Below are 25,423 nucleotides of genomic sequence, written 5' to 3'. Positions count from 1 at the left end.
AATGTTAAGCAATGATGTGCTGCTAATGGAGGTTCCGATTGGATCAGCCCGTCGTATTATGCATACTAAGTATGGTACTTATGCAATAAGGCATTGTGATATATGGTTTAATATGACGAGAAAGAGTGTTAGACCGTTTCCCAGAATTGGTAGTTTTGACAAAAATGTGTTAGATAATGTCCAGGATCACATCAGTATGGTGCAATCTCGAGAGAAAAAGATTAAGTATTTTGAATGTTTAAAATTATGGCAGCATGAAGGGGATGCTTGGCTTTAAAATGTGCAAACAACGCAAACTAGCGTTGCGAATGCATTGCCAGAAAATACATCCGCGATGCTGAGTTGCACTACGGGCGAGCTGCAAATTGGCGCGCACGGGCGGCAAAGTAGCGTCGTGGAAAATATTGCCAGCAGTTCACGCTCACCTCCCCCACCTTATGTGGATGGAGGTGCAAGTACAGTTACCAAAAATACCAATAAAAATGTAACAAGTAATTTGTACCCCCTCTTAAGTAAGCATAAAGAAAATGTTTATGATGTAGAAGATGAGCCTATTGTAATGTCTGCCATTTCCCATGCTGTGCAAATGATAGATGGTGCATCACCACAATCACGGGTGGTGCCGCCATCTCCATCGGTAACAGCAAGGTAAGTGTTAATACACTCGGCACCCATTGAGGAAGTTGTTAATACCATACGTAGCAGCAGATTAAACCCCCAGCCATGTAACCAGGTCAGAGGTAGCAACGCTGCCGGTCTGCATCCCATTCGGACAATAACTGTTCCAAATGGAAATGCAGATGCAAACGGTGTAGTGCCCATGAGGGACGTAGTAATGCATTGTCCATGGACAAGAGCAGAACTGAATTCCATCATAAATGATTTCCCCAATCCCAAAAAGGAACTAGCCAAATGTCAAAGATTTTTGAGAAATTTGGGTAGTTCTCATGAGCCCACTAATAAAGATTGGCGTGTGGTGTTAAGGGCCTGTCTACCACGCAATACCGACGTGACAAAATTTATCACGGACTGTGTATTGGATGGCGACGTTCCCTTAACAGACCAAGTAAACCAAGGTAACATTTCCCGCATTGTGACTCAATTGGGTGTATATTTTCCAGTAGTAGTTAACTGGAACAAAATCTTCACAATCAAACAAAAAGAGAGTGAAACTGCAGAAGAATATTGTGACCGGGCTCTGCAGGCTATCACCCAGTACACTGGGATAGAAGATATTAAAGATAGCACTCACCACAGGGGAATGATAGTCACGGTACTCATGGACGGTCTGAAAGACGATTTAAAGACTCGGGTTCAGACCTCACAGCCTGGCTGGCGGGGACTTACAATAGATAACCTCATAGAGTCTGCCATAGAACATGACAAAAACATCTCAAAAAAGAGGGAGACCCAGAGCGAAAAATTAATGGCTGTCAGTATACAAGCTCTGGAGAGAATGACGTTAACATCACAGCCAACCGACACACCTGCACCCACACACACACCTGCACCTGAACAATTACACGTTCTCACCAATCCCACACCACAGCAAACAAATCCTTACCCCACATATCATACACAACCACAGGTCCCATACTCATATCCCCCACAAAATCCTTACCCTCCCTATCCTTACCCATACCCACCACCTTTCCCTCTTGCTCAAATCCCACAACAATCTTTTCATCCACCCCGTTCAAAATTATGTTTTAACTGTCACCAAGTGGGACACATAAGTAAGTACTGCAAAGTGAAGAACACCACACAGGAACACGAGTTTCCCATGGGTTCATAGGTAACCCCAGTATCTTCTCCCAGGCCTTATATGACTGTTTACAATCTTTTCAACCTATCAATGGATCTGTTCTAATGAAAAATGTGGACGATTTATTGTTGCATGTTTATATGATATTAAACTGTTTTGCTTTATCTCCCACTCATAGGACACAAGGTTGCTAAGGATAAACACCAGCTATGCCAGGCTGAGGTTGACTACTCGGAATACTATCCAAAACAGTGGCACAGGCATTATTTAGAGCAGTAGCTATTGATAACAAGATTTAATTGCAGGAACCTGTATGCAGATACTATATCCCTAGAATTATTAAAAATGATAGGGGGACTTATTTTATAGGTGACATTTCCAAGAACATGTGTAAGATGATGGGTAACAACACTGAGATTATCCCAGATTGTCTTTTCCTTTATTTGCCCCCCCTTTGAGATACTGTCCAAACAGGCAGCCTCATGTGAAAATATGATAATGAGGTTACTGTGCAGGGTCTCACGAAGATGAATGAGAATAACCGAAATTGAAAGTGTTATTAACTAACATGTCTAATGCAACCTGTCATGATGTCAAATCTGGAAGAATTTGTTATGATCCAAATTTTTTTTAGCTCAGGTTGTTTGACTGATCGGTGGAAAGGTCCGTATCTGACGATACAGCATCCTCAAAGGGTGGCCGGGGAAGATACGTGGGTCCATTCCACTCACTATAGGGAGGTTAACCAACCGGTGGAGATACAAGGCAGAGACAAGGCCGATAACGTGGACCTGTCGATTGTGCCGGAAGGATTAAAAAGGTGATGGTGAGATATCTGAGCTAAAGAAATGTGTAGATCAGTGCTTCCAGCAATGGAGTGGTCTGCTGTGGTCATCCTAGTTCTTTTTCTTTCCAGAGTTTTTGTCATGATGATCTGTTTGGGGATACTCAGTGTCTGTGATGGGGGACCGATAAAGGAGATGTGAGCTGATGGCGGAGCTGATGGAGTGGAGTCAGGAGGAGTGCAATGCCAATCAGGGGAGTGTCTGACCAATCTTAGTACTGTTATTGTTAAGAGAGCTGTCATTCCGGATACTCAGGGAAGGTGTGAAGGGTTATCGTCTGAAGATTCCTGTATTTGTGAGTTTTGTGGGTGCCTAGTTGATGAGAACTGTATTCAACGGTGCCAATCTAAATATAACCAGTACTGGGGAGGGTATCCTTTAGAGGATTATCACAGCATGGTAGGCAAAGTGTTAAATCAAACCGATTGCTGGGTGTGTTCACATGTGCCACAGGGACAGCATAATGTAGGGTTGGTGCCATTTCCGCTGAATATCACGGAAATTTTTGAATTACAAAAGGGGAAAACAGTGGATGGAAAATTCCTCTCATCCAAACCGCTCATTTCAAACTCTATCAATTTCAAGTAGATAAATCACTCTTGTGTTTAAACATAACCAACCCCAATAAACCCGGAGGTTGGGAAGTGACGGGGAATAATCAGACGATGACCTTCTCACAAAGAGCTGATAATGAGTCCATAAACTATGATCTGCTACGCTCAATTAAATCAAGTGGGAAATATTTTAGGTACCGGTATACATTGAGTTCCACCAAAGAAATGATTGGTAAAGTACCAGATGGTTATTGTGCTAAAATTATACAACCAGAAACTTGCATATACCAGATGGAAGAGCCTGAGATAGGATTGTTTGCAAGAGAAATGTGTTTAATGATAATGATGCATACCATTCCTTATATTCTCCCTGATAATGTATATTTTATATGTGGAAGAAAAGTGTATAAATGGCTCTCCCCGAATTCCGAAGGTTTGTGTTATCTGGGAAGAGTTGTCCCAGAAGTTATGACCCTCACACATGTTGAAATGTTGGGAATACATAAAACACACCGTCACCATATCTTCACACACAATATGAACACAGAGGCAAGAGAAATATGATACCTGGTGATATGCATAAAGCCGCTCAGTTAATCAGTGAGACAACTGGTTTTAGTCGCCCTGGATCCCACCAGAATTGCTAGGGGTACATTAAATTTTAGATATATCCAGGAACTTGCTAAATTAATAGATAATATCACCAAGATGTACGATGACACATTCAGGTACACAGGGAGAGAATTGCAAGCATACAAGAAAGAACTAGTGCAACACAGGCTAGTGTTGAATTATTTAACTGCTGTTACTGGAGGGTATTGCGTAACGTTAGCCACCCAATTTGGAGTAAAGTGTTGCACTTATGTCACCAATGATACCAGCGACCCTAAGGAGGTGATAGACCAGAAGATGGATGAGATTCTGCAGCTAAAGTGGGAATTTCGTAAGAACCATAACGCATCAGTGGCTGAAGCAGGTGAAAAGATAGAAGGATGGGTGTCATGGCTGAACCCAGTGAAATGGTTCTCGGGTCTAGGAGAGTGGGTCCAGGAAGTGGTCGCCAGCGTAGGCAAATTCTTGATCCTTATACTGATTGTCATCATAGTAATTGGCATATGCGTCCGATGTGTTCCTATTGTGTTGAAGTGTGGAAAATGTGAAAACAGAGTGAAACGAAGGAATGAAACTATGATGGTGGTCAGAAATGATAATATGTATACCGAGGTAGATACAGAGCTGCACTACAACCCTGAGCTAGGAAGTACCATCATTTAAATTTATAATATTTAGACATGCATAGAAGATATTATTGAAATGTTATTTATAGAACACCCAGACAATGTAAAGTCTCAAATTCCCCTTCAAAACTGCTGTTATAAGACTGGTGCATTTCCACATCTGTCACATGATCTCCCAAGATCCGCGGTGTGCATATAATAGTAGTTTTATGCCCCCGCTTAGAGACACATTATTGATGGATTAAGAACCACCTTGTGCCATCCCATAATAACACCAAATAATATGTAAATGTAAGCCTAAATTAAATTCTAATAGCAGATTGTGATAGCATGTTGTTTGCTATCAAAGGGTGGACTGTCGAAGCTGAATAATTGTCTGAGACAAGTTCAGTTTAAAATTTAATCGCGGCGACGCCATCTTGCGAATGGCCGCAAGACTCCATTTTGGAAATGAGATCGCAAGACACCATTTTTGTGGTCAGCGTCAATTCAAGTTATAACTCAGGAGTTAAGAACAGATGGCAATGTTTTTGTTAACCTACCAAGGGCAACTGGAAAAACAAGCTTTCTGAGTTAAAGTAAATAAGAAGAGACAATGGGTATTTTTACATACAAATTGGGAATCCCTGGATGCAGATAAAGTATAGTTGTGGCAATTGTAATATAATATCTACACAATTGGATTTGTCTGAATCCTAGACAGGATGGCCCCAAAATTCCACAGCTTAAGGTGGTAATACATTTGCACTTCACACAAGAGTCTGTGAGAACAAAAGAGGTTTTGTTTTCCTTTGAAAACACAACAGGTGGGGGCCTGCTGACAGAGGGCATGTAGAACTACAACCCTCAGCCATCCACACTGCTGGATGTTCACTTCGTGTATGAGAAATTATGCACTTAAATCTCACCCATTAATAACTAGCATCCTTATATCAAACCCCGAATACTCACACACTACATATTCGCACACAAGGTTCCATTAGCATCAAATTGTATGATTCAAGTTGGTTAAGTTAGTTTAAATGCTAAGAAATACAGGTTTTTGATATCTAAGGTATTATACATGATAAGCAAGGTGTGTTTGGTTTCGTTCTGATGCCTACGCTTTTTACAGAATCCCGGTGTTATCGGTGGAGAGATCGCATCATGCAAACTCAAGTTACGGATCGCAGAACTTACAAGCAACAAAATGTTTAGTTGATGGAATGTTACAGGAGGCGTTACCAGAAAGACTCCGGCTGTTAGAGGCAGGGAAAGTCTATTTGAAACAACCTGTTAAATGTGTCGTTACATATGCTTCTCCTCTGGGAACCAATGAGATCAGCAGGAAGTTCCCCCTTTGTCCTGTTTCAGTCTGGGGGGGAATAAATACATGTGTCCGAACACTGGTTTGCCAGTTCATGCTGAATTTTGGGTGAACTGAGGATATCTAGTCAGAAGTCTATCTCTGGGTCCAGAGGCGCAGCGTATGTATAACCGTACTTGGGTCTGTATTATTTCCTTTTACGCCTAACTTGTGTATGTATAGATTGCGTGTAACTGACTGTACTTTTACCTGAATAATACTTGTGCGTTGGAAACACAGATTCCACTCCTGTCTTTATTTGCGGTTAAACTGTGTACACAATTAGCGTTCTGTTTAGAGGTTTTAGGCAGGGTTTTGTCTTAGAGGTTCTAGGCAGGTGAATATTAGAGGTTTATAGGAAGGAATATATTAAAAGGTTTATTGACGAATACAACATTGCATTTAGGAGAAACCTTTGCAACAATTGGATTTTTTCTGTGAGAACACACAAAACATATCTTGGCCAATATCTTCCATCTCAATAGGGGTAGACAATGCGAAAATAGCGCACAATGTATTGAAGCCTAATAGACACTAGATTAACATTATGGTTTGTTTGCTTCCTTGCATTTAGGACAAAAGACAACCATCTACCTACGCAGGAAATGCATTGTTATCTATTGAAACACACAAAACCTATCTTGCCCATTATCTTCCATCTCAACAGGGGTAGACATTCAAAATTTTCACACAATGGTGTAAATGTAATAGGGTGCAATATTGTGGTAAGAATTGTACGAAACCCACTGCAAGTTTGTTACAAGAAAGCATAGCAACTCACTGGATGTAATAATTGGTGAGTTTCAAGGTATGCTACTCAACACAACTTCTATTAGGTTGGCTGCTACTATAACCCGGCCGCATAAAACCTGATAATCCACTGTCAAGTTGTTTTTACAGTACATTAAGCGAATTTTTAAGATCTTTTCATAGTAAGCATTGAATATTATAAGTAGCCTGAGCTTGTCATCACTAGTCTTACCCCTGTATGTCTCATTACACAGTGAGGTTTTAAAAAAAGCTAGGCGGAGACAGAGTAGTGTTTCCGGTGGTTTTGTTTGTTGGAGTTTGGTGAGTGCAGAATACGATTACTAATTGCTTTGTCTTTCTGCATTTGTCTGTTTAGTTTATTATGTTTTGGAAGTTTTTTTATCCTGTGCTCTTTGTGACAGCCGTGCGCTAATAAGGAAAATCTGCTGTGCTCCATTTTGGGGTGCAGCTCAATTCACACATGGTGATAACCCACTACAGTAGATAATAAAGACAAACAATAAAACAAGCGCTCCCCCGTCAGGATAAAACAATCAAAATATACATATTGACTAGTCCTTTTCATAGGCAAACACAGGGAGTTTCTGGTTGCCTGGAAACTCCCTTCCCCAACCCACACCATGCCCACAATGTAAATAGTATATAATAGAATGTGCAAAACATGCACTGTTAGAGGTGCACTGCTATAGACCAACAATGGGGTTAATTATTAATATTGTATAATAATACACTATCCAGTGCATTAGGAGACCAATATGTGCATATATGTCTATGGCAGTGCTAAGTTCTTCTGCTGCTCCCCCAGACTCCCGGACTTGCTCCAATGCTCTAGAATGTCACATGTGAAATAAAACCATTCAGCTCAGGCAGGATGGCCCTACTGCCACATCTAATGGCTTACTGTGATCGCTGGTCCTGTATATGCTGGAATTATGACACACAATACACTTTGTATGATGCATATTAAAGCTAATAATGCCCTCTTCATGGACTGGCCACACTCACTCTAAAATCAAGCATTTGGAAACCCCCTTCTAGAAATCCTGCGTTTGCCACTGATGTCTCCTTTTCAAATCTCCAGTTACCACAAAGAGATGAAAATGTCTCTTATATGTAGACTCGTCATAGGTGAATATTATAATTAAACATTCTTACTTACATACAAGGTTGTTATAAACTTGCTTGTGTGGTCCCCCACTTGCTTTCTCAATATATATTCTATATCGGAGTATATAATAAATATCTCAAAAAGTATCATTAAAAAATAACTCCTCATAGCATAAATTTTTTTTTTCAATTTATTAATAAAGATTACTTCATACCACAATAGGCCTTTTATAATGCACACATTCAAGCATAATGTAATGCATAACGGGATAGATGGTAAGTCCTGGGTAAATCACCGTTCCCTTGAATAAGTGGTGTCCTTTCCTAGGTCCGGGAGGTAGCAGTCTCCCTTTTTTCACTGACACCTTTCAACTTTCAGTCTTTCTCAAGGTGTACTTTGGTGGTCTCCATAATAAACTTTTATACCACTACCAATTGACACTCCTATTTCCTTTGTCCTGGGTGTGGGGGCTGTGATGTGTTTGGCCTGCGCGTCCATTAGGGGCAAAATGCTTGTACTTGATGGACACACTGAATGGATAAAATTAGTAGGTCCAGGGCATATAATACCCAAAGAACACCTGTGTCTTCACCAGATATAAAAGACTAGAAGTGTGCACTGCATATTAAACGGAATAAAACTAGCCTATCAGTAAAACTAAGTACTGGATTCCTCCTAAAACATATATATCTTTAAAAGGTATTTCTAAACATTCAAAAAATAATTATAAAATACATTGTATATATAGTAAAATATGATCAAAAGGAAATGGAAACAATTATAAATTATAAGAACCAATTAAGGCCCTCATTCAGAGACGTACGCTCTGAGCAGAGCGCACGCTCTGAATGAGGGCCGTCCTCCATAACTATGGAGCGCCCTCCTGGACGCTCGTATAGCTGTGGGTCACCACCCACAGCCTATACGAGCGTGCAGTTTGATGGCCGCGATGGTCTTGACCATCGCGACCATCGAAACTGCGAGCCGGAGTCTGCGGTTGAGGTTTTCAACCGCAAGGCCCGGAGTAATTTTGGCTCTATCAGAGCCAAAATCACTCCCACTGACATCACTAGTGATGTCAGTGGGGCCGGCTTCAGACGGTAGGCGTTCCCTTGGGAACGCATGCTCAGTGCAGAACATCGACACACTTGCGAGCCGACAGCCGCTCGCGAGTGGGTCTGAATCAGGCCCTAAGTTCAAAGTTGCAATTTAAGCCCAACAGTTTTTTGTTCATACCACATTTAATTTCTGCCTTTGCCAGAAAGCTCTCCAATTTCCTTCTGTTGTTCTTACTCCTACAAAATATGAATGCCTTTAATTAGGCATTGAACATTGATGATGATCTTTAAAATGTCTGGAAAGGGAATGTTTTCCAAAACCTTTTTTAATATTCCAAAATATTTTTGGCCCATCTTTTCTTCAACTTTTTGAAAGTTTTTCCTACATACTGTAGTCCGCATAACACTATATAATATAAATACAGTTTTTAATATTGCATGTGATGAATTCATGTATTTTACATTTGTATATTATATATATAACATTGCTAGACACTTTTTTTTTACTAATTTACATGTTGGTATAATGGACACTTTACTTACAGATGTGTCCTTGCTCATCTAGCCTCAATACGCCATACATATGGCTAATTAATTTGATATGCGATACTTGTATATTTCTGTACAACTGAGTCTATAAATGGAACTTAGCATGGAAAACAGCTGTGGCCAGCAAACTTGGGGCCCGAGACACTAATATCTCTGGTGCCCCCAATCCCCTCACCCCCCAACGACCCCTACTCCAAATACGCATGCCGAGGTTAAATACAGTCTATTAAGGCCCTCATTCAGACCCACTCGCGAGCGGCTGTCCGCTCGCAAGTGGGTCGATGGTCTGCACTGCGCATGCGCACGACGGAGGGAGCTCCGTCGTGCGCATGCGCAAGACGCGACGAGCGAAGGACTTTCCTTCGCTCGGAGTGTCTCATCAAAGGGGGCGTGCTGTCGATGTTGACTGACAGCACGCCCCCTTTGGTGGGCATGCCGGGGGTGTGCCTGCCAGACGGAGGCATTCCCAAGGGAACGCCTACCGTCTGAAGCCGGCCCCACTGACATCACTAGTGATGTCAGTGGGAGTGATTTTGGCTCTGATAGAGCCAAAATCACTCCTGGCCTTGCGGTTGAAAAACTCAACCGCAGGCTTTTGCTCGCAGTTTCGATGGTCGCGATGGTCAAGACCATCGCGACCATCAACCTGCACGCTCATATATGCTGTGGGTGGTGACCCACAGCTATACGAGCGTCCAGGAGGACGCTCCATATTAATGGAGATGGGCCCTGATTCAGAGCGAGCGCTCTGGTCAGAGCGTCCGGCTCTGAATCAGGGCCTAAGAGTGCTGTAGGCACAAATAAATCACAATATGTTCAATGTCTGGCTGGCCAGAGGCAATCACTAACCTTTATGCTGCATAATTTCTGGTCCATCACGTGTAATGTATCCCCCAATAGCCGGAGCACACTGTATCAGTGCAAATAGCCGTACTGACCCTTCCGGTCTGGCTATGTGATATTATAAAAGATTTTTGCACTTTAAATCTTGGTGTGCTGGTCTCTATCTAACTCCTGTATGGGTTAATGGGTTAGTGTAAAATAAATAGAAATATAAACAGTATATATTGTGATGACTTGGGGTAATAGCTCGGTAGATGGGTGTCAGTGGTGCAGTGATTAAGTGCATTCCAGTAAATAATAAATGAAAATGGTGTTTACTTCCAGCATGAAAATCAGGAAACAAAATGTACAGAAAATAATAAACAACCTAGCCCTCACTTAGGGCACTAGCTCACTTCTTGAGCAGATAATCTGCATGAAAGTCTCTCACAGTCTTGGAGATTGGTGGTCCTTCCTGCCACATACAGTACTGGACACTGGCCTCCTGGCCACAATTTCCCATAAACAGTGTCAGAGGTATAGGGATCTCCCTACCTTCTTACAGGTATGAATCCTGACCACCTGGCCTGCTTCACTCTGACTGCAGCCCCACCTGAACTGTCTGACTGTGTCCACCAGCAGCCTCACCAGGACTCTGGGCATATGGCAGTCATTAGTTTTGAACACACACCTGTTTTGTTCTGTGTGTGGGCGGATCCTTCCAGCCCCACACTGACTCAGCTGTTCACCAGTGCCATCTCTGGTGATACTGCCACACATGCCCCTTCCCAGCTTGAAATTCCTGGGTTGAGCGACGTGTGTCAAGGTATTCTTATGGCAAAGTCCCTCTTCACTCTTTTCATGAGGGCCATCCACTGCATCCAAATTCATCCAGATTCTTGTAACCTCTGGGGGTCTCATCCTCCAAGTTCCGGAGTTTATTTTCCTCACTTTATGGTAGCAATGGTACTTCTTGTTTTCTATATGAAATACTTGAGATTCATTCTTGAATATGTCAGGCTTTAAGGATTTCAGATACTTTTTCCCAACTTCATCAAAATCCAGCAATTTCATTTCCTCAGAATCTTCTGGTTCAGACAAAGAATGGCTTTTCCTTTTATTTCTTTTTAACCAAATAAAGGTTTCTCTTGCTGACCATTCTTAAAGGCACACCTGTTGACCAACTTCTGCTTGTCACATCATTAACTTTCAGCCTTGAAGGACTGTATTGGCTATTGGCATATGTCACTGGTGTCGAAGCTGGATAATTGGCTGAGACAAGATCAGTTTAAAATTGGATCGCAGCAATGCCATCTTGCGACTGGCCGCAAGACGCCATCTTGGAAATGAGATTGCAAGACGCCATTTTGCGAATGGCCGCCTAAGTGCCATTTTAGATAAACTCACACTTTAGTACATGCGGCGATATTATTATTAGCATCATGCGATTGCATCTTTCACCATTTCTCATACACACATTAATACGCACAATTGCGCTGTTAACTAGTCGCATATTAGCGAATGCATCCTGTATGAAAATGCTGAATATTAGCTTCATGCATACGCATCTGCCCCAAGTTAACTAGCGTCTTTATATCAAACCCCACATACTCACACATTACATAGTCACATATAAGGTTCCATAAGCTTTAAGGTATAAGATTCAAGTATGCACATTTATTATAATTGCTAGGAAATAAACATTATTTCGTAACTAAGGTTTTATACGTGATAAGTAAGCTACGTTTGGTATTGTACTGATGCGTACCCTCTCAACAGTATTCCGGTAATATCGATGGAGAGATCGCAACATGCATTCTCAACTTATGGACTGCAGAGACTTCAAGCAACAAAATGTACATTATATGAACAACTGTTAGGATTTGCATGAGGCGGGAAATCAGAGACCACCAGTTGTTAGAGGCTGGACTGTGTCTATTTGAACCAACCTGTTAAATGCCTTGTAACATAGGCCCTCTCCTTTAGGACCAATGGTATTAGCAACAAACTTCTCTATTGTGTTGTTTATTCCTGGGGAGTATAAATATGTGTGCTCTGACCCTGGGTTCCTAGTCTTCATGCTGAATGCTGATTGACGGGGGTTTCTTGCTGATGCCTACATCTGGACCAGAGAGCGCTGCGTATATATAACTGTACTTGGGTCTGTATAATTTCTTTGCGCTAAGATTATATGAGGATCATAGCGTGTAACTGCTGTACTTTTACTTGAATAATACTTTTTGCTTTGGAACCACAGGTTCTAGGTCTGGAGTCTTTATTTACTGTATGACTGCATACGCAGAATAGCGTCATCCTTAGATGCAGTTAAAGCACATCTTGTTTGTTTCATTTCAATTCCATTGTGGTGGTGAATAGAGGCCAAAATATGAAAATTCTGTCAATGTCCCAATATTTATGCACCTGACTGTATATATATATATATATATATATATACCTCCAAAAAACAAACGGCACTAGGACACTGGTGTAAAGATCAATAGCTTGTATTGTATAAAGATCAACAGTTTCGGAGCTGCTGCCCCATCGTCAGGACCATACAAACTGTTGACCTGTTTACAATACAAGCTATTGTTCTTTACACCAGTGTCCTAGTGCCATTTGTTTTTTGGAGGTGTATGATTTTGGATTCTGGCACAGAATCAAGTTGTTACAGCATAGTTCAGAGTGCCAACAGAACTGTAGTACACATACACACTCTTACCAGGACAGACACTCACAAAGACTACACACAGACACACACACCAACACAGACACTGACACACATGCATAGACACACACACTTCTTTCACAAAAAAATATAAGCACAGGCAAACAAGTACAGCATCAGTTATTAAAGAACACCCCCACTGGCAACCCCCCCCCACACACTGGCAGTAACCCCCTGCACTGGTAGTAAACCCCCACACTGTGTACCCCCCTCATAACTTCACCTGCAGCTCCAGGTCCAGGAGAAAGCACCAGGAATACAGTCACCCGGCGGCAGCTCAGCCTGGCCCTCTTGCAATCAATGCCCCATCACAAGTTCCTAGGAGGAGCTGTGCGCTGCCGCAGCAGCTCCCCCTATAGTCAGCCAGCCCAGCTCCAGCCGCAGCCAGTGTAAGAGCAGGTACAGTTGCCTAAACTCCGGCAGCTCCTTTTAATAAAAAATAAATAAAATGTTGTTTAGCAGCGCGGCGATGGCCAGGGGGTTTTCTAGGTACTCAGAAACCCCCCTGCGTGTTACAAGACGGACCTTTAGGGAATTTCCCAACTTTGATACTTCTGTCCCTTCTTGTACACTGTTATTGTTAATGAAATAAATCTTTATGACCCCACTGCTGCTGAGAGACTTCATCATTTTGGAACATCTAACTTTGTTCCCGCAATTCACTGTTTGTCCGCTGCTCATCACACAAGACACTCTGCACCAGTAGTATATCACTATGTGCACTAGCCTTTTCAGGATCAAGCTGTAGCAATCATCGCCTGTGTTTATGCACTTCTGTCATACTAGGCTCACTGGAGACATCAGACCCCATTTTGGGTTTAGAATTCAATCTTATAGTGCCATTCAGCACCCCCTGCTTTTCTGCTTTTCCCACTACTATGTGGAACTTTTTCCGAGTTGCAGACAGCTGCTCTTCCAGCTGGGTCATTTTTGCCATGGCCCCTTCCAACTCGCTCTGCGACTGCAGAAGATTGCTCTCCATAACTTTAAATTCAGCAAGTCTCAATTTTTGTCTGGCTTCCGACTCTGCCACATTTAATTTACATTTACATTGCAGCTCCAGTTCTTTTGTATTCCTTTCCATTTGGAAGTTTTGCAACTGATTCTGTGTAGTTAGCTGATATCACTCTGTTCTCGCAATTTCCAAGCCACGCCATGTGCATGGTTACATTTTTCTTTCAAAGATTCACTTTTGCTCCTCTGCTTTTATTCAGACTTTCCTCCAGAAATAAATTCCTTTCTGTTAGACATTCTGAAACTGCTCTGGCAGCAGCCAAGTTGGACTGGAGTGTCTGTATTTGTTCCTTAAAACTTGCCTCAAGATGGAGAACCTCCATTCCCTTTGCACCATGCATCTGGAGACATTTCTCGCTTTCTTCTGAACATTCATGGAGCTTCTCAGACAGAGATTTTTTTTCTTACTCACACTCTGAAAGTCTTGCTTTTGTGGAAACCACTAGAAAATCTTTTACTTCTAACATCAGAGTTAGATCCGCCTCTTTTCCTTGTGTGCGAACAGCATCACTCTGGTGTCCCTTGACACATTCTTTCAATTCCTCCACTTTCTGCTGAAGGACTACACACTTTTGATGCAATTCTACAACATCTTGCTCTAAGACATTATTATTTGCTAGCAGCACATTATTTTCAACTTTATCATAGACGTTAATGCTTCAGCCTCCTCAAAGCTTTTAGACACTAATTTGAGGTCTGTCGCTTTAAAAGCTTTAAGTTTTGTTTATTTCTTCCTGCTCAAATGCCATTTTCAAAGAGGAAAATACACTTTGTAATTTCTTTTCAGCTTGCTCATGCAAATTTCTCTCATCAGTCAACTGTTCCATTAGATCATCAATCTGCCCAGCATAATATTTATTACTTTCATTCAAAACTTTACGCATACTGTCAAATTCTTGCAGGCTGATATAATCCTCTCTTGATGGACTTTGCACCAGTGCTCAAAGTGAGCCGGTATACAACGGTATGGTATACCGGCACTTCCAGCACTGACCCGCCCGCCGCCGAGAGGCATATGGATAAGGCACTGATGTTGCCTTCTCCATATGTTGGGCACCTGCTGAGTTTGTGTTACCAGCAGGCGCCCGGCATCTCCTTCCCTGCAGCCGGAGGCCGGAGCTCACTCCTGAGCTCCGCCTCCCGGCTCCTGCAGTGTGTGTTGGGGAGAGACATCATGACGTCTCTCCCCCTCCCACAGTGCAGAGCGTGGAGCTGATGGGAGAGGACTATGCACTGTGTACTGTGGGAGTCATCTCCCACAGTGCAGAGCAAGGAGCTGGCGGATGGCAGAGAGCACCGGAGCGGGGCTTCACGTAAGTATGTTTTTATGTGTGTTTGTCTGTGTGTTTATGTTTAAGGGGGCTCTACTTCAAGGGGAATTACTACTATGGGCACTATTACTACTACTACTACTATGGGCACTACTTCAAGGGGCACTACTGCTACTATGGGCACTACTTCAAGGGGCACTACTACTACTATGGGCACTACTGCTACTACTATGAGCACTACTTCAAGGGGCACTACTTCTACTACTTTAGGCACTACTTCAAGGGGCACTACTACTAGTACTATGGGCACTACTACTACTATGGGCACTACTTCAAGGGGCTCTACTGCTACTACTATGGGCACTACTTCAAGGGGCACTATTACTACTACTATGGGCACTACTTCAAGGGGCACTACTACTACAGGCACTACTTCAAGGGGCACTACTGCTACTGTGGGCGCTCCCACTACTACTACTACTGTGGGCACTACCAGTACTATGGGCACTACTACAAAGGGTCACTACTACAAGGGGCACTAATATGGGCACTATTACTCTGGGCACTACAGCAAGGGGCACTACTACTATATACTGTGGGCACTAATACAAGGGGCACTATTATTGTGTCCAATGTATTGGGGGCACGGTTACTCTTGTGGGCAATGAATAGGGGGCACTACTGCAAGGGGCACTACTACTGTGGGCAATGTATAAGGGCACTATTACAAGGGTACTACTACTGTTGGCAATGTATAGTGGGCACTATTACTATTGTGGGCAATGTATAGTGGCACTACTACTGTGGGCATTGTTTAGAGAGCACTATTACTGTGGGCATTGTATAAGGGGCACTACTACCAGGGGCACTGCATAGGGGCACTACTACTGTGTACATTATATAAGGGCACTACTACTGTGGGGCAATGTATAGGGGTCACTACTATAAGGAGAACTACTACTGTGGGAATTGTATAAAGAGCACTACAACTGGGGGCACTGCATAGGGGGCATTGTATAAGGGCACTACAACTGTGGGCATTGTATAAGGGCACAACTACTGTGGGCATTGCATAAAGGGCACTACTACTGTGGGCATTGCATAGGGGGCACTACTATTGTGTGGCATAATGTGTATAAGGGGTACTACAGTGTGGTACACTATACTACTGAAAAAGAGCGCATTGTAAGGACACGCAGCCTTTTCCGGTGCATGCGCGCCGTCGGTGAGCACATAAGTGCAACCTTAGATTTTCCATACCCCCACTATAAAATTCCCACTTCGACCACTGCCTTGCACCATACACTGACCACACCCACTGTCCATTTTATTCTGCTTTTTAAATGTTTCTTTGTTTGGAATAATCATATAAAGAGTCACATATCTGTAATTTGGTGGCTTTCACTTTACATTTTTAAATTGCAACACTTGGCTTTCACTGTATACACTTCACAACATAACACAGCAACTGCATATACTGAAAGCTGCCAATGTGAAACTTGTTAATATTAGTATTTGATGGCAATGAGTTACACATATTGGTAATAATGTTTTATCAGTTGGTTGGGACAAAAAAGTCTGATTTATTATTTTGCATTTACCTTTTTGACAGCATGTCTTGATAAACTAGACTTGCTTGTGAAAATATATGGGTGAAGGTGTGTGTAAGGACAGTGCACGAGCAAAAATTCCCTCAAAATAAATTATTTGTTAAACACTATATTAAAAAAAGTGTATACATAAAGTGCAGTAAAGTGGTCATATAGCATAAAACAGTCCTGAGGAAGTCCCTATAGGATGAAATACAGTGCGGCCAGCTGACCCAGGTTCTCTATTTGTGGACATTAATACCTATGAGGACTGGGTTACCATTTTAAAAGATAAGCACACTTTTTATTTTATTTCTATTTTTATGTTTCCTAAGTTGTCTCCCTGTATTATTGTATCTAAGTTAAACCTGTGTTAAAAATGTATTGCCGGGGCATCATTTGTATTTGATTTGACGCTTGTGTGTACTCATCATATACATTCCTGTGGAGTACTAAAAAGGGATATTAGGAGATCTTTGGAAATACACTACTACAGGCTATAAATATAGCACTATTTGGTGCGCAGCCCTTATTATATTTGCCACAATATATATGAAGGAAATACTACACTATATTACCCCTCTCCCTTATGGGCTTGAATGAGCTCTTTTAAGGTGATCCACCTGATGACATGCTGAGTCCATCCCATTCAGTGTGAACTCTGCCATTTGGAATCCAGATAAGCTTTTAAGTTTTTTCTTTTGGTACACAAAATGTATTTGAGCACTGGATGCCATTTTAATTAATATTAATACACTATCAGGTGCATGTCTTTTTAACCTCTTACTATATATATATATATATATATATATATATATATACACACAGGTCTGGCACTCCCAACAACCATAAATTCAAAAAGCCCAGTGCCCTTACATTCTAATAGTAAATATGCATATCCACAGAAGGTACAGCTCTCGTAGCAGAAGAAAACTCCTTTACACAGTTAGAGCATAACATTTCAGTGCCTATTTAATGTCCACTGTTATCAGAATAACAAATACATCAAAGTTACCAGCTTTATAAAGACATCACCCATAGTGCAAAAACGTGGGCAAGAGCGGGACCCCCTTCTGACTGCGCTGTACTCTGACATCATTATCGCAGGACTAGCCTGCCATGTTAGGCAATAATGTCTTAGAGCCCTTTCTACACTTTTCAACTGGACCACCTAAAGAGGAGCACTTGGAGTGTGTGGGGGGATCAGGGGTGCTGTGAGTGCCACGAGGGGCGTCTGTGGTGCCATGAGAGGGGAGGTGATCAGTGGTGCCATGAGGCGGGGTTGGTGGTGCCATGAGAGGGGGTTCAGGGTGTCACGAGAGGGGGTTGGGGGTGCCGCGAGAGGGGGAGGTCGGGGGTGCTGCAAGGGTGGAGTGGCAAACTATCAGACATACTACCGGGAGTTAAACAGCAAGCCAAAGGGAGAGGAGAGGAACATAAAGCAGAAGTGGTTGGTGCTAAAGCTGTGTGCAGGCAGGGATGTGGGCCCCAGGAGGAGGAAAACCGGCCCCTGCGTGTCACAGTGTGAGCGGTGTTTGATGACTTGGGGTCATGGGAAGGAAACAAACAAATAAAGCACAGCAGTTTGAAAAGGTGTTTTGCGGCCCCATTTTCTGTCCCTGAATCCTCGGGGCCCTGTACTGGTGTCCCCTTTATCCCCCCCTCACTGTCACCGAGCCTGCATGGTAGTACAGGTTGAGTCTCCCATATCCAAAATGCTCGGGACCAGGGGTATTTTGGAAAACGGAATATTCCGTATTTTGGAATATTTGCATATCTTAATGAAATATCTTGGGAATGGGACCTCAATATACACACAGAATGCATTTATGTGTTATATATATCTTATACAAACAGCCTGCAGGTCATTTTATACAATATTTTCAATAATTTTGTGGCTCAAAAAAAAGTTTGTGCACAGAAATGAAATTAATTTATGTTTCATATACATCTTATACACACAGCCTGAAGGTAATTTTATACAGTATTTTTAATAATGTGTGCCTTAGACAAAGTTTGTGTACATTGAACAATCAAAATTGAAAGGTTTCATTATCTCAGTCATGCCAAAATAATTCTGTATTTCGGAATATTCCGTATTTCGGAATATTTGGATATGGGAGACTCAACCTGTACTTTAAATGCTGAGTGAGAGACTTAGATGCACACAGATTTTTTAAAAAAAGGTTTAAAACAATGACATAATGCCATTAAAGCAAATAGATGATAAAAAGGCTCAATGGGTTAGCACACTTGTGCTTTACTTTCAGGATTTTGTAGTTACGGTTTTGAATCATATGACATGTTTTGTTAGTTTATTGGATGTTAAATGTTATGCATATTATGTTAGATAGCAGAAGTAGTAGTCAAGTATTCCGATGGAATTCATAATGAAGCCACATAGACAGCTTTCTTTTACTAAGTTTAATATTGCAGCATAATGGTTTAAAACAATGACAAATGTATTTTAAAACATGTATATGGTCACAGGGCACATTGGCTTAGTGTATGTATTCCCTAACTTTGGGGATCTGTGATCACTGGTTCAAATCCTAAGAAGCCTTTTTTTGTACTAATTTTCATATGGATTTTGTAGACTCTTAAGTACTGTATTGCATAATATGTTTAATAGCAATAGCAGACATGTATTCTAATGGATCGAATAGAGAAGGTTATCTGCTCTAAATTTGTGTGCTTAAAAGCAGCTCAATAAAAAACAAGCAGTTTATGAACGAAAGATTGAGCGCTAACTTGTGTCAATTAAAATAAATAAAAAGGTAAAAGAAAAAAAAAAGAGGTTTAAAAGGAAAAAAAAATCACTTACGCAGATACAAAACCATCGTATTGTGAGTGATGGGACGTCAGCGTTCGGGGGTGGTGACGGGGGAGTGGTTGGAGATATGCTGGCGTGCCTGTCTGATTTAGTGCTGTTACTTGCTCGAGCATAAATTAGCCACTGCAGCGGCATACGCAGCTCGAGTACTCACTGCGTTCGGGGGTGGTGACGGGGGAGTGGTTGGAGATATGCTGGCGTGCCTGTCTGATTTAGTGCTGTTACTTGCTCGAGCATAAATTAGCCACTGCAGCGGCATACGCAGCTCGAGTACTCACTGCGTTTGATGACAGTTGTAAATTCTGAGACAGGTCAGGGCTGCTGTAATTGTGCATGAGGGGTCGATGTTACTCAATGCTACTAATGTATACACAGGTCTGCGAGGTCTTACAGATGTGAGATAGCGGTAGTGGGCGTCTCTATGCTGGGTTTGCGATTGCACACACTAGCATATTTTCACAGCAGAACTGCGTGTGTAAACGCAGCTGTGATCGCAATAGCAATCCGTAGTGAATCAGGCCCTGTATACACTGGTGCACAAAATAAAGAATGGTGTTTTAAAATCAAAATCAGTGTCCTGCAGTGTGTTTCTTTTAATAATTGTGTTAGTGTTATTGTATTCCTTGTGAAATTTGTTCTATAAAGAACTATATGCTGCAGAGATATTAGACTTGTATATTGGCAACAAGATAATCTTTCAGATGCTAGGTGTTAGCACAATTGCAGAACATTTTACTAAATATATTCCTTTAAACAAGATGGTTAGGCTCAAATATTAATATGCATGATGTAAGTCATGCACAGATCCTGTAATTAACGTGTGTAGTAATTTTATTCTGGAGATCAAATATTAACGTGTCCAGTATAAATACTGCACAGATCCCTTTACGCAGTGTCTAAATATCCACATATAACACTAGTTTAAAATTATTTATTCAAATAAGTGTTAGGTTACTCTAGAGCTGTGGTTTTCAATGATCATCTGGGATAAAATATATATGAATGTACAGCTGATGTTCCAGTATCATTAGTTCATATTTAGCCAAATTATGGAAATGTCAGACATAATGACAATTATTAGTGATATTTTAGTACACAGATCCCAGTTACTATTTTAGATCAAATGTTAATATTGCACAGATCTCACCACACAGTGTTAAATTATCCCCTGGAGTAAAATATATGTGTGTACAACATACTTGCCTGCCCTCCCGATTCAGCCGGGAGCCTCACGAAAATCGTGAGTGGCTTGCCTGCCACTCCCGGCCCCCCGGAAAGGCAGACAAGCCTCCTGGGCAGCAGCGACCCGTCCATCCCCCACTGCAATTACTGTAAAAATCCTGGTAGCGGAGGGACCGGTGATGCGATTTGAGCTGAATTGCTTCATCGTGGCCCCACCCCCTGCCATACAATGCCATTAATAATGGCATTGTGAAGAGGGGGCGGAGCCGCGATGATGCGGTCGCGATGTCATGCCCCATGCTCCGCCCCAAATCAAATACGTGTCACCGCTTGGCCATGCCCCCTTTTTGCCGCAACCCACCCCCCGCCGAGAATGCCTGACAGCTTCCTCCCGGAAGGAGGGAATGAAATGTCAGCATGTATGGTGTACAACTCTCATGTTCCATTATCATTAGTCCACATATACCTGATTATGGTAATATCAGGAATAATGACAATTTATAACAGTTTTTAGTACACAAATCCCAGTTGTCCTGAGCTCATATTACAGATTTCTGTTATATAGTAGTTTACACATAATTAAAGGAGCACATTGTGTTGTTCATAGCATGAAATAACTTGTGCTCTTTTATTATTTTAGTATATATTTTTCCCTATTTTGATAATAAATATTTATAGGATTCACATACAGATTTATCCACTGATAATATTTCCTGCAGCAAAGATTTTCCCTTTATGTTATTCAAAAAATTTAAATAGTATTACACCGGCGTTATTAGTTATATCTTCAACTAATATTAATATTGAGAAAATTGCCCCATTCTCTCTCCTTGCATTACAACTGATGTGCTGCTTTTTTAATTATATCATAAGGTAAACAGAATTTGTTATGTGAACCTTATGTGCAGGACTGATGGTAGCGCTCACCTTTCCTTCTCTGGACAAGTGTTTTTCCAGATGCCCCAAACAATCTGAAAGTGGATTCATCAGAGAAAATAACTTTACCCCAGTCCTCAGCAGTCCAATCCCTGTACCTTTTGCAGAATATCAGTCTGTCCCTGATGTTTTTTCTGGAGAGAACTGGCAACAGTAAAGCATTCTGAGACCATTCATGTGTGGGGTAGTTTCTCAGCCAAGGGAGTGGGATCACTCACAATTTTGCCTAGGAAGCCATGACTAAAGAATGGTACCAAAGAATTCTCCAAGAACAACTTCTCCCAACCATCCAAGAATAGTTTGGTGATGAACAATGCCTTTTCCAGCATGATGGAGCACCTGGCCATAAGGCTAAAGTGATAACTAAGTCGCTCAGGGAACAAAACATTGAAATTTTGAGTCCATGGCCAGGAAACTACTCAGACCTTAATTCCATTGAGAACTTGTGGTCAATCCTCAAGAGGCGGGTGGACAAACAAAAACCCTCAAATTCTGGCAAACTTCAAGCATTGATTAGGCAAGAATGGGCGACCATCAGTCAGTATGTAGCCCAGAAGTTGATTGACAGCATGCCAGGGCGAATTGCAGAGGTCTTGAAAAAGAATGGTCAACACTGCAAATATTGACTCTTTTCATAAACTTAATGTAATTGTCAATAAAAGCCTTTGACACTTATGAAATGCTTGTAATTTTACTTTAGTATACCATAGTAACATCTGACAAAAAGGTCTAAAATACTGAACCAGCAAACTTTGTGAAAACCAATAATTGTGATATTCTCAAAACTATCGGCCATGGCTGTATTCGCTTGTATTCAATGTATTCCACTGCATCACCAATGTTTATTAACTTTTGTCCTGCAAATGTACCCACTGCCCCACCAATGTTTATTAACCCCAGCTCCGCCAATGTACCCACTGCACCACCAATGTACCCAGTGTCCCACCAATGTTTATTAACCCTGTTCCCACAAATGTACCCACTGCCCCACCAATATTTATTAACCCCAGCTCCACCAATGTACCCACAGCACCACCAATGTATCCACTGCCCCACTAATCTTTATTAACCCCAGCTCCACCAGTGTACTCACTGCACCACCAATGTACCCAATGCCCCACCAATGTTTATTAATCCTTGTCCCGCAAATGTACCCACTGCCCCACCAATGTTTATTAACCCCAGCTCCGCCAATGTACCCACTACACCACCAATATACCCACTGCCCCACCAATGTCTATTAACCCTTTTCCCACAAATGTATCCACTGCCCCACTAATGTTTATTAACCCCAGCTCTTCCAATATACCCACTGCACCCCCAATGTTTATTAACCCCAGCTCCACCAATGTATCTACTGCACCACCAATGTACCCACTGCCCCGCCAATCTTAATTAACCCTTGTCCCACAAATGTACCCACTGCCCCACCAATGTTTATTTACACATGTACCACCAAGCTAATTTTTCTAAAAAATATTTTATTAAAAAGACCACTCAATTGTAATGATTTATTTTCTATGAAAATCAATGCCAAATTTAAACCACAAAATAGTATTTTTTATTGTAATTAAAAAACATAATCAATAAACATTAACATTTTTAAAAAATTTAACTGGTAAAACATTCAAACAGGAAAAACAGTATATACAGTATAAAAAACATTTAAATAATTTGAGGTATTCAAATAGCTGCTTTTCTGTTTTCCTACAGAGATGACTAGTGCAAGAGAGGCAATTCATTACTGGCTTTCTGGAGCTGTACAGAAGCCATAAATGTCTTAGGAAAATAAAAACAAAAGGTTACAGCAACAAACAGTAAAAAAGCTGCAGCCATAGACGACCTAGTGACATACAGTACAGCTTGCCCTATCACGATGAGGCGTGTCCGAAATTGGTAAAGGCCCAAATCCAAAACCTGAGGAATGTCTACCTAAAAGAGCACAAGAAACAAATGTACTCGCAGGCTTCAGGAGCAGGGGCAGAAAACGTGTACACAAGTGCATTATGGTACTTTGACCTGATCCGATTTATTCACGAACAGGAACCACAGAGGAATCACAAACTCTAATGTTGGAGAATGTGCCTGAAGAGCAGGAAGAGGACACACAGGAAGTGGATCAACCATCCTCTTTGGATGTGGTAAGTACAGACAGTGCACACACACCATGCCAAATGTTTGCAACAAGTCCGGCAGTCGAAAATTGTGTAATGGAGACAGTCCTCCTGCCATGGCACTGCCCCCACTCCATTAAAATAGTCCAGGTATTGTTCCCTGACCTCTTTAGCCCATGCAGTCCCCATTGACTCCAGGGGGTTGACACAGAGGGCATTTTGAATGTCTCCTCTGGCTGGTCTGGGTCGTCTGGCATTGCTGTACCTGATGTCCTTTGTTGGGTGGTTATTTTTGCGCCTTAAAAAGTTGTGCAGGACACAGCATACCAAGACAACCCAATCAATTATTTCCACATGGAGATTAATGGCGGTATGGAATATGCAGGATTTGTTACTCAGGATGCCAATAGAGTTCTCCACAACCTGTCGTGTCCTGGATAGCCGGTAATTGTATATTCGCTTTTCCTTGGTCAGGTCCCTTTGTGTGTACGGCTTCATCAAGTATTTCTGTAGTGCAAATACCTTGTCAGTCACAAACACAAAGTTAATACCGTTCTTCGTTTCCTCTGTTGTTGGCAATTTCAGGGTATTGGAGGTAAGCCTTTCATAGAAGTGGGTGTTTATAAAGGAGCCACCATCCGAAGCACGGCCATTTTTCCCAATATCCACAAAGATTAACTCATAGTTGGTGTTCACCACCACCATGAGTATAACACAAAAAAAACCCTTTTAGTTGTAATAAAAGGATACACTATTGGCAGATGGGGTTGTGCGGATATGTTTCCCATCGATTGCTCCCCCAGTTTGAGACACTCCTCCACCGTTGATGGGAACTAGAATAAAAAAAAAAAACACAACATGATATTTACACTTTTTTATTCCCTCCTCCAACAGTCTGTAACACCTGACCAGGACCTGAGCTATAGCCCCCAAATGTCTGCCAGAAGTGAAAGCGTGGCTGAATATAGTCAGCCTCCTTCTCAACAAAGATGTTATCGACGCAAGACCCAGTCACAGCCATCGGGACTATTGCAACAAGTCGAGCAGGCCCGCCAAAAACCTCGGACCTGTTAGATAATCTGGGTACACATATTGCCAGTAGTTTACAACCTATGGATCCCAATCAGCAGATACATGCTGAGCGGATCATATATGACACTGTCATAAGGGGAAAAAACAAAAAACTGGCCTGCACCACAAGACTTACTGACGAACATCTGCCCCAGCCAACTGTGCAGTCAGTTCTGAGGATTGTGCCCTCCACATCACAATCAAACCCACAACCCAGCTACCAGCCCACAACACTGATGAGACCAACCCCATCCCACCCTACATCCTGTCCCACTTGCCCTACTCCCCAAACCACTTAGCCCTCCACATCCTCTGAGGCTCTCTACAGAGACATGCTGGAGGTAGACGAGGAGCCACCTCAATTTTAAATTTTTCTTTTATTGTTTGTATATGCTCCTAAAAATATCAACAAATTTTATCTCTCCCAATAGCTACTCTATGGTATACGGTGGTGAGGACACAGATTGGACACGGTCACTAAACACATGGTGTAAGGACAGATTGTTGGATGTCGGGGCCACAATCTGGACTTGCGCCATGTGTTTCTTGGTTATGTCAATCCGCCGTCTGAACCACTGTATACCATAGAGCAGCATAGCTATTGGGACAGATAAAACTTGTTGATAACGC

Source organism: Taudactylus pleione, unplaced genomic scaffold, assembly GCF_031769625.1.
Source record: "Taudactylus pleione unplaced genomic scaffold, aTauple2 ptg000125l, whole genome shotgun sequence".
In the NCBI taxonomy this organism is placed as follows: domain Eukaryota; kingdom Metazoa; phylum Chordata; class Amphibia; order Anura; family Myobatrachidae; genus Taudactylus; species Taudactylus pleione.
The sequence above is the reverse complement of the archived record's forward strand: the minus strand, read 5'-3'. Positions refer to the sequence as shown.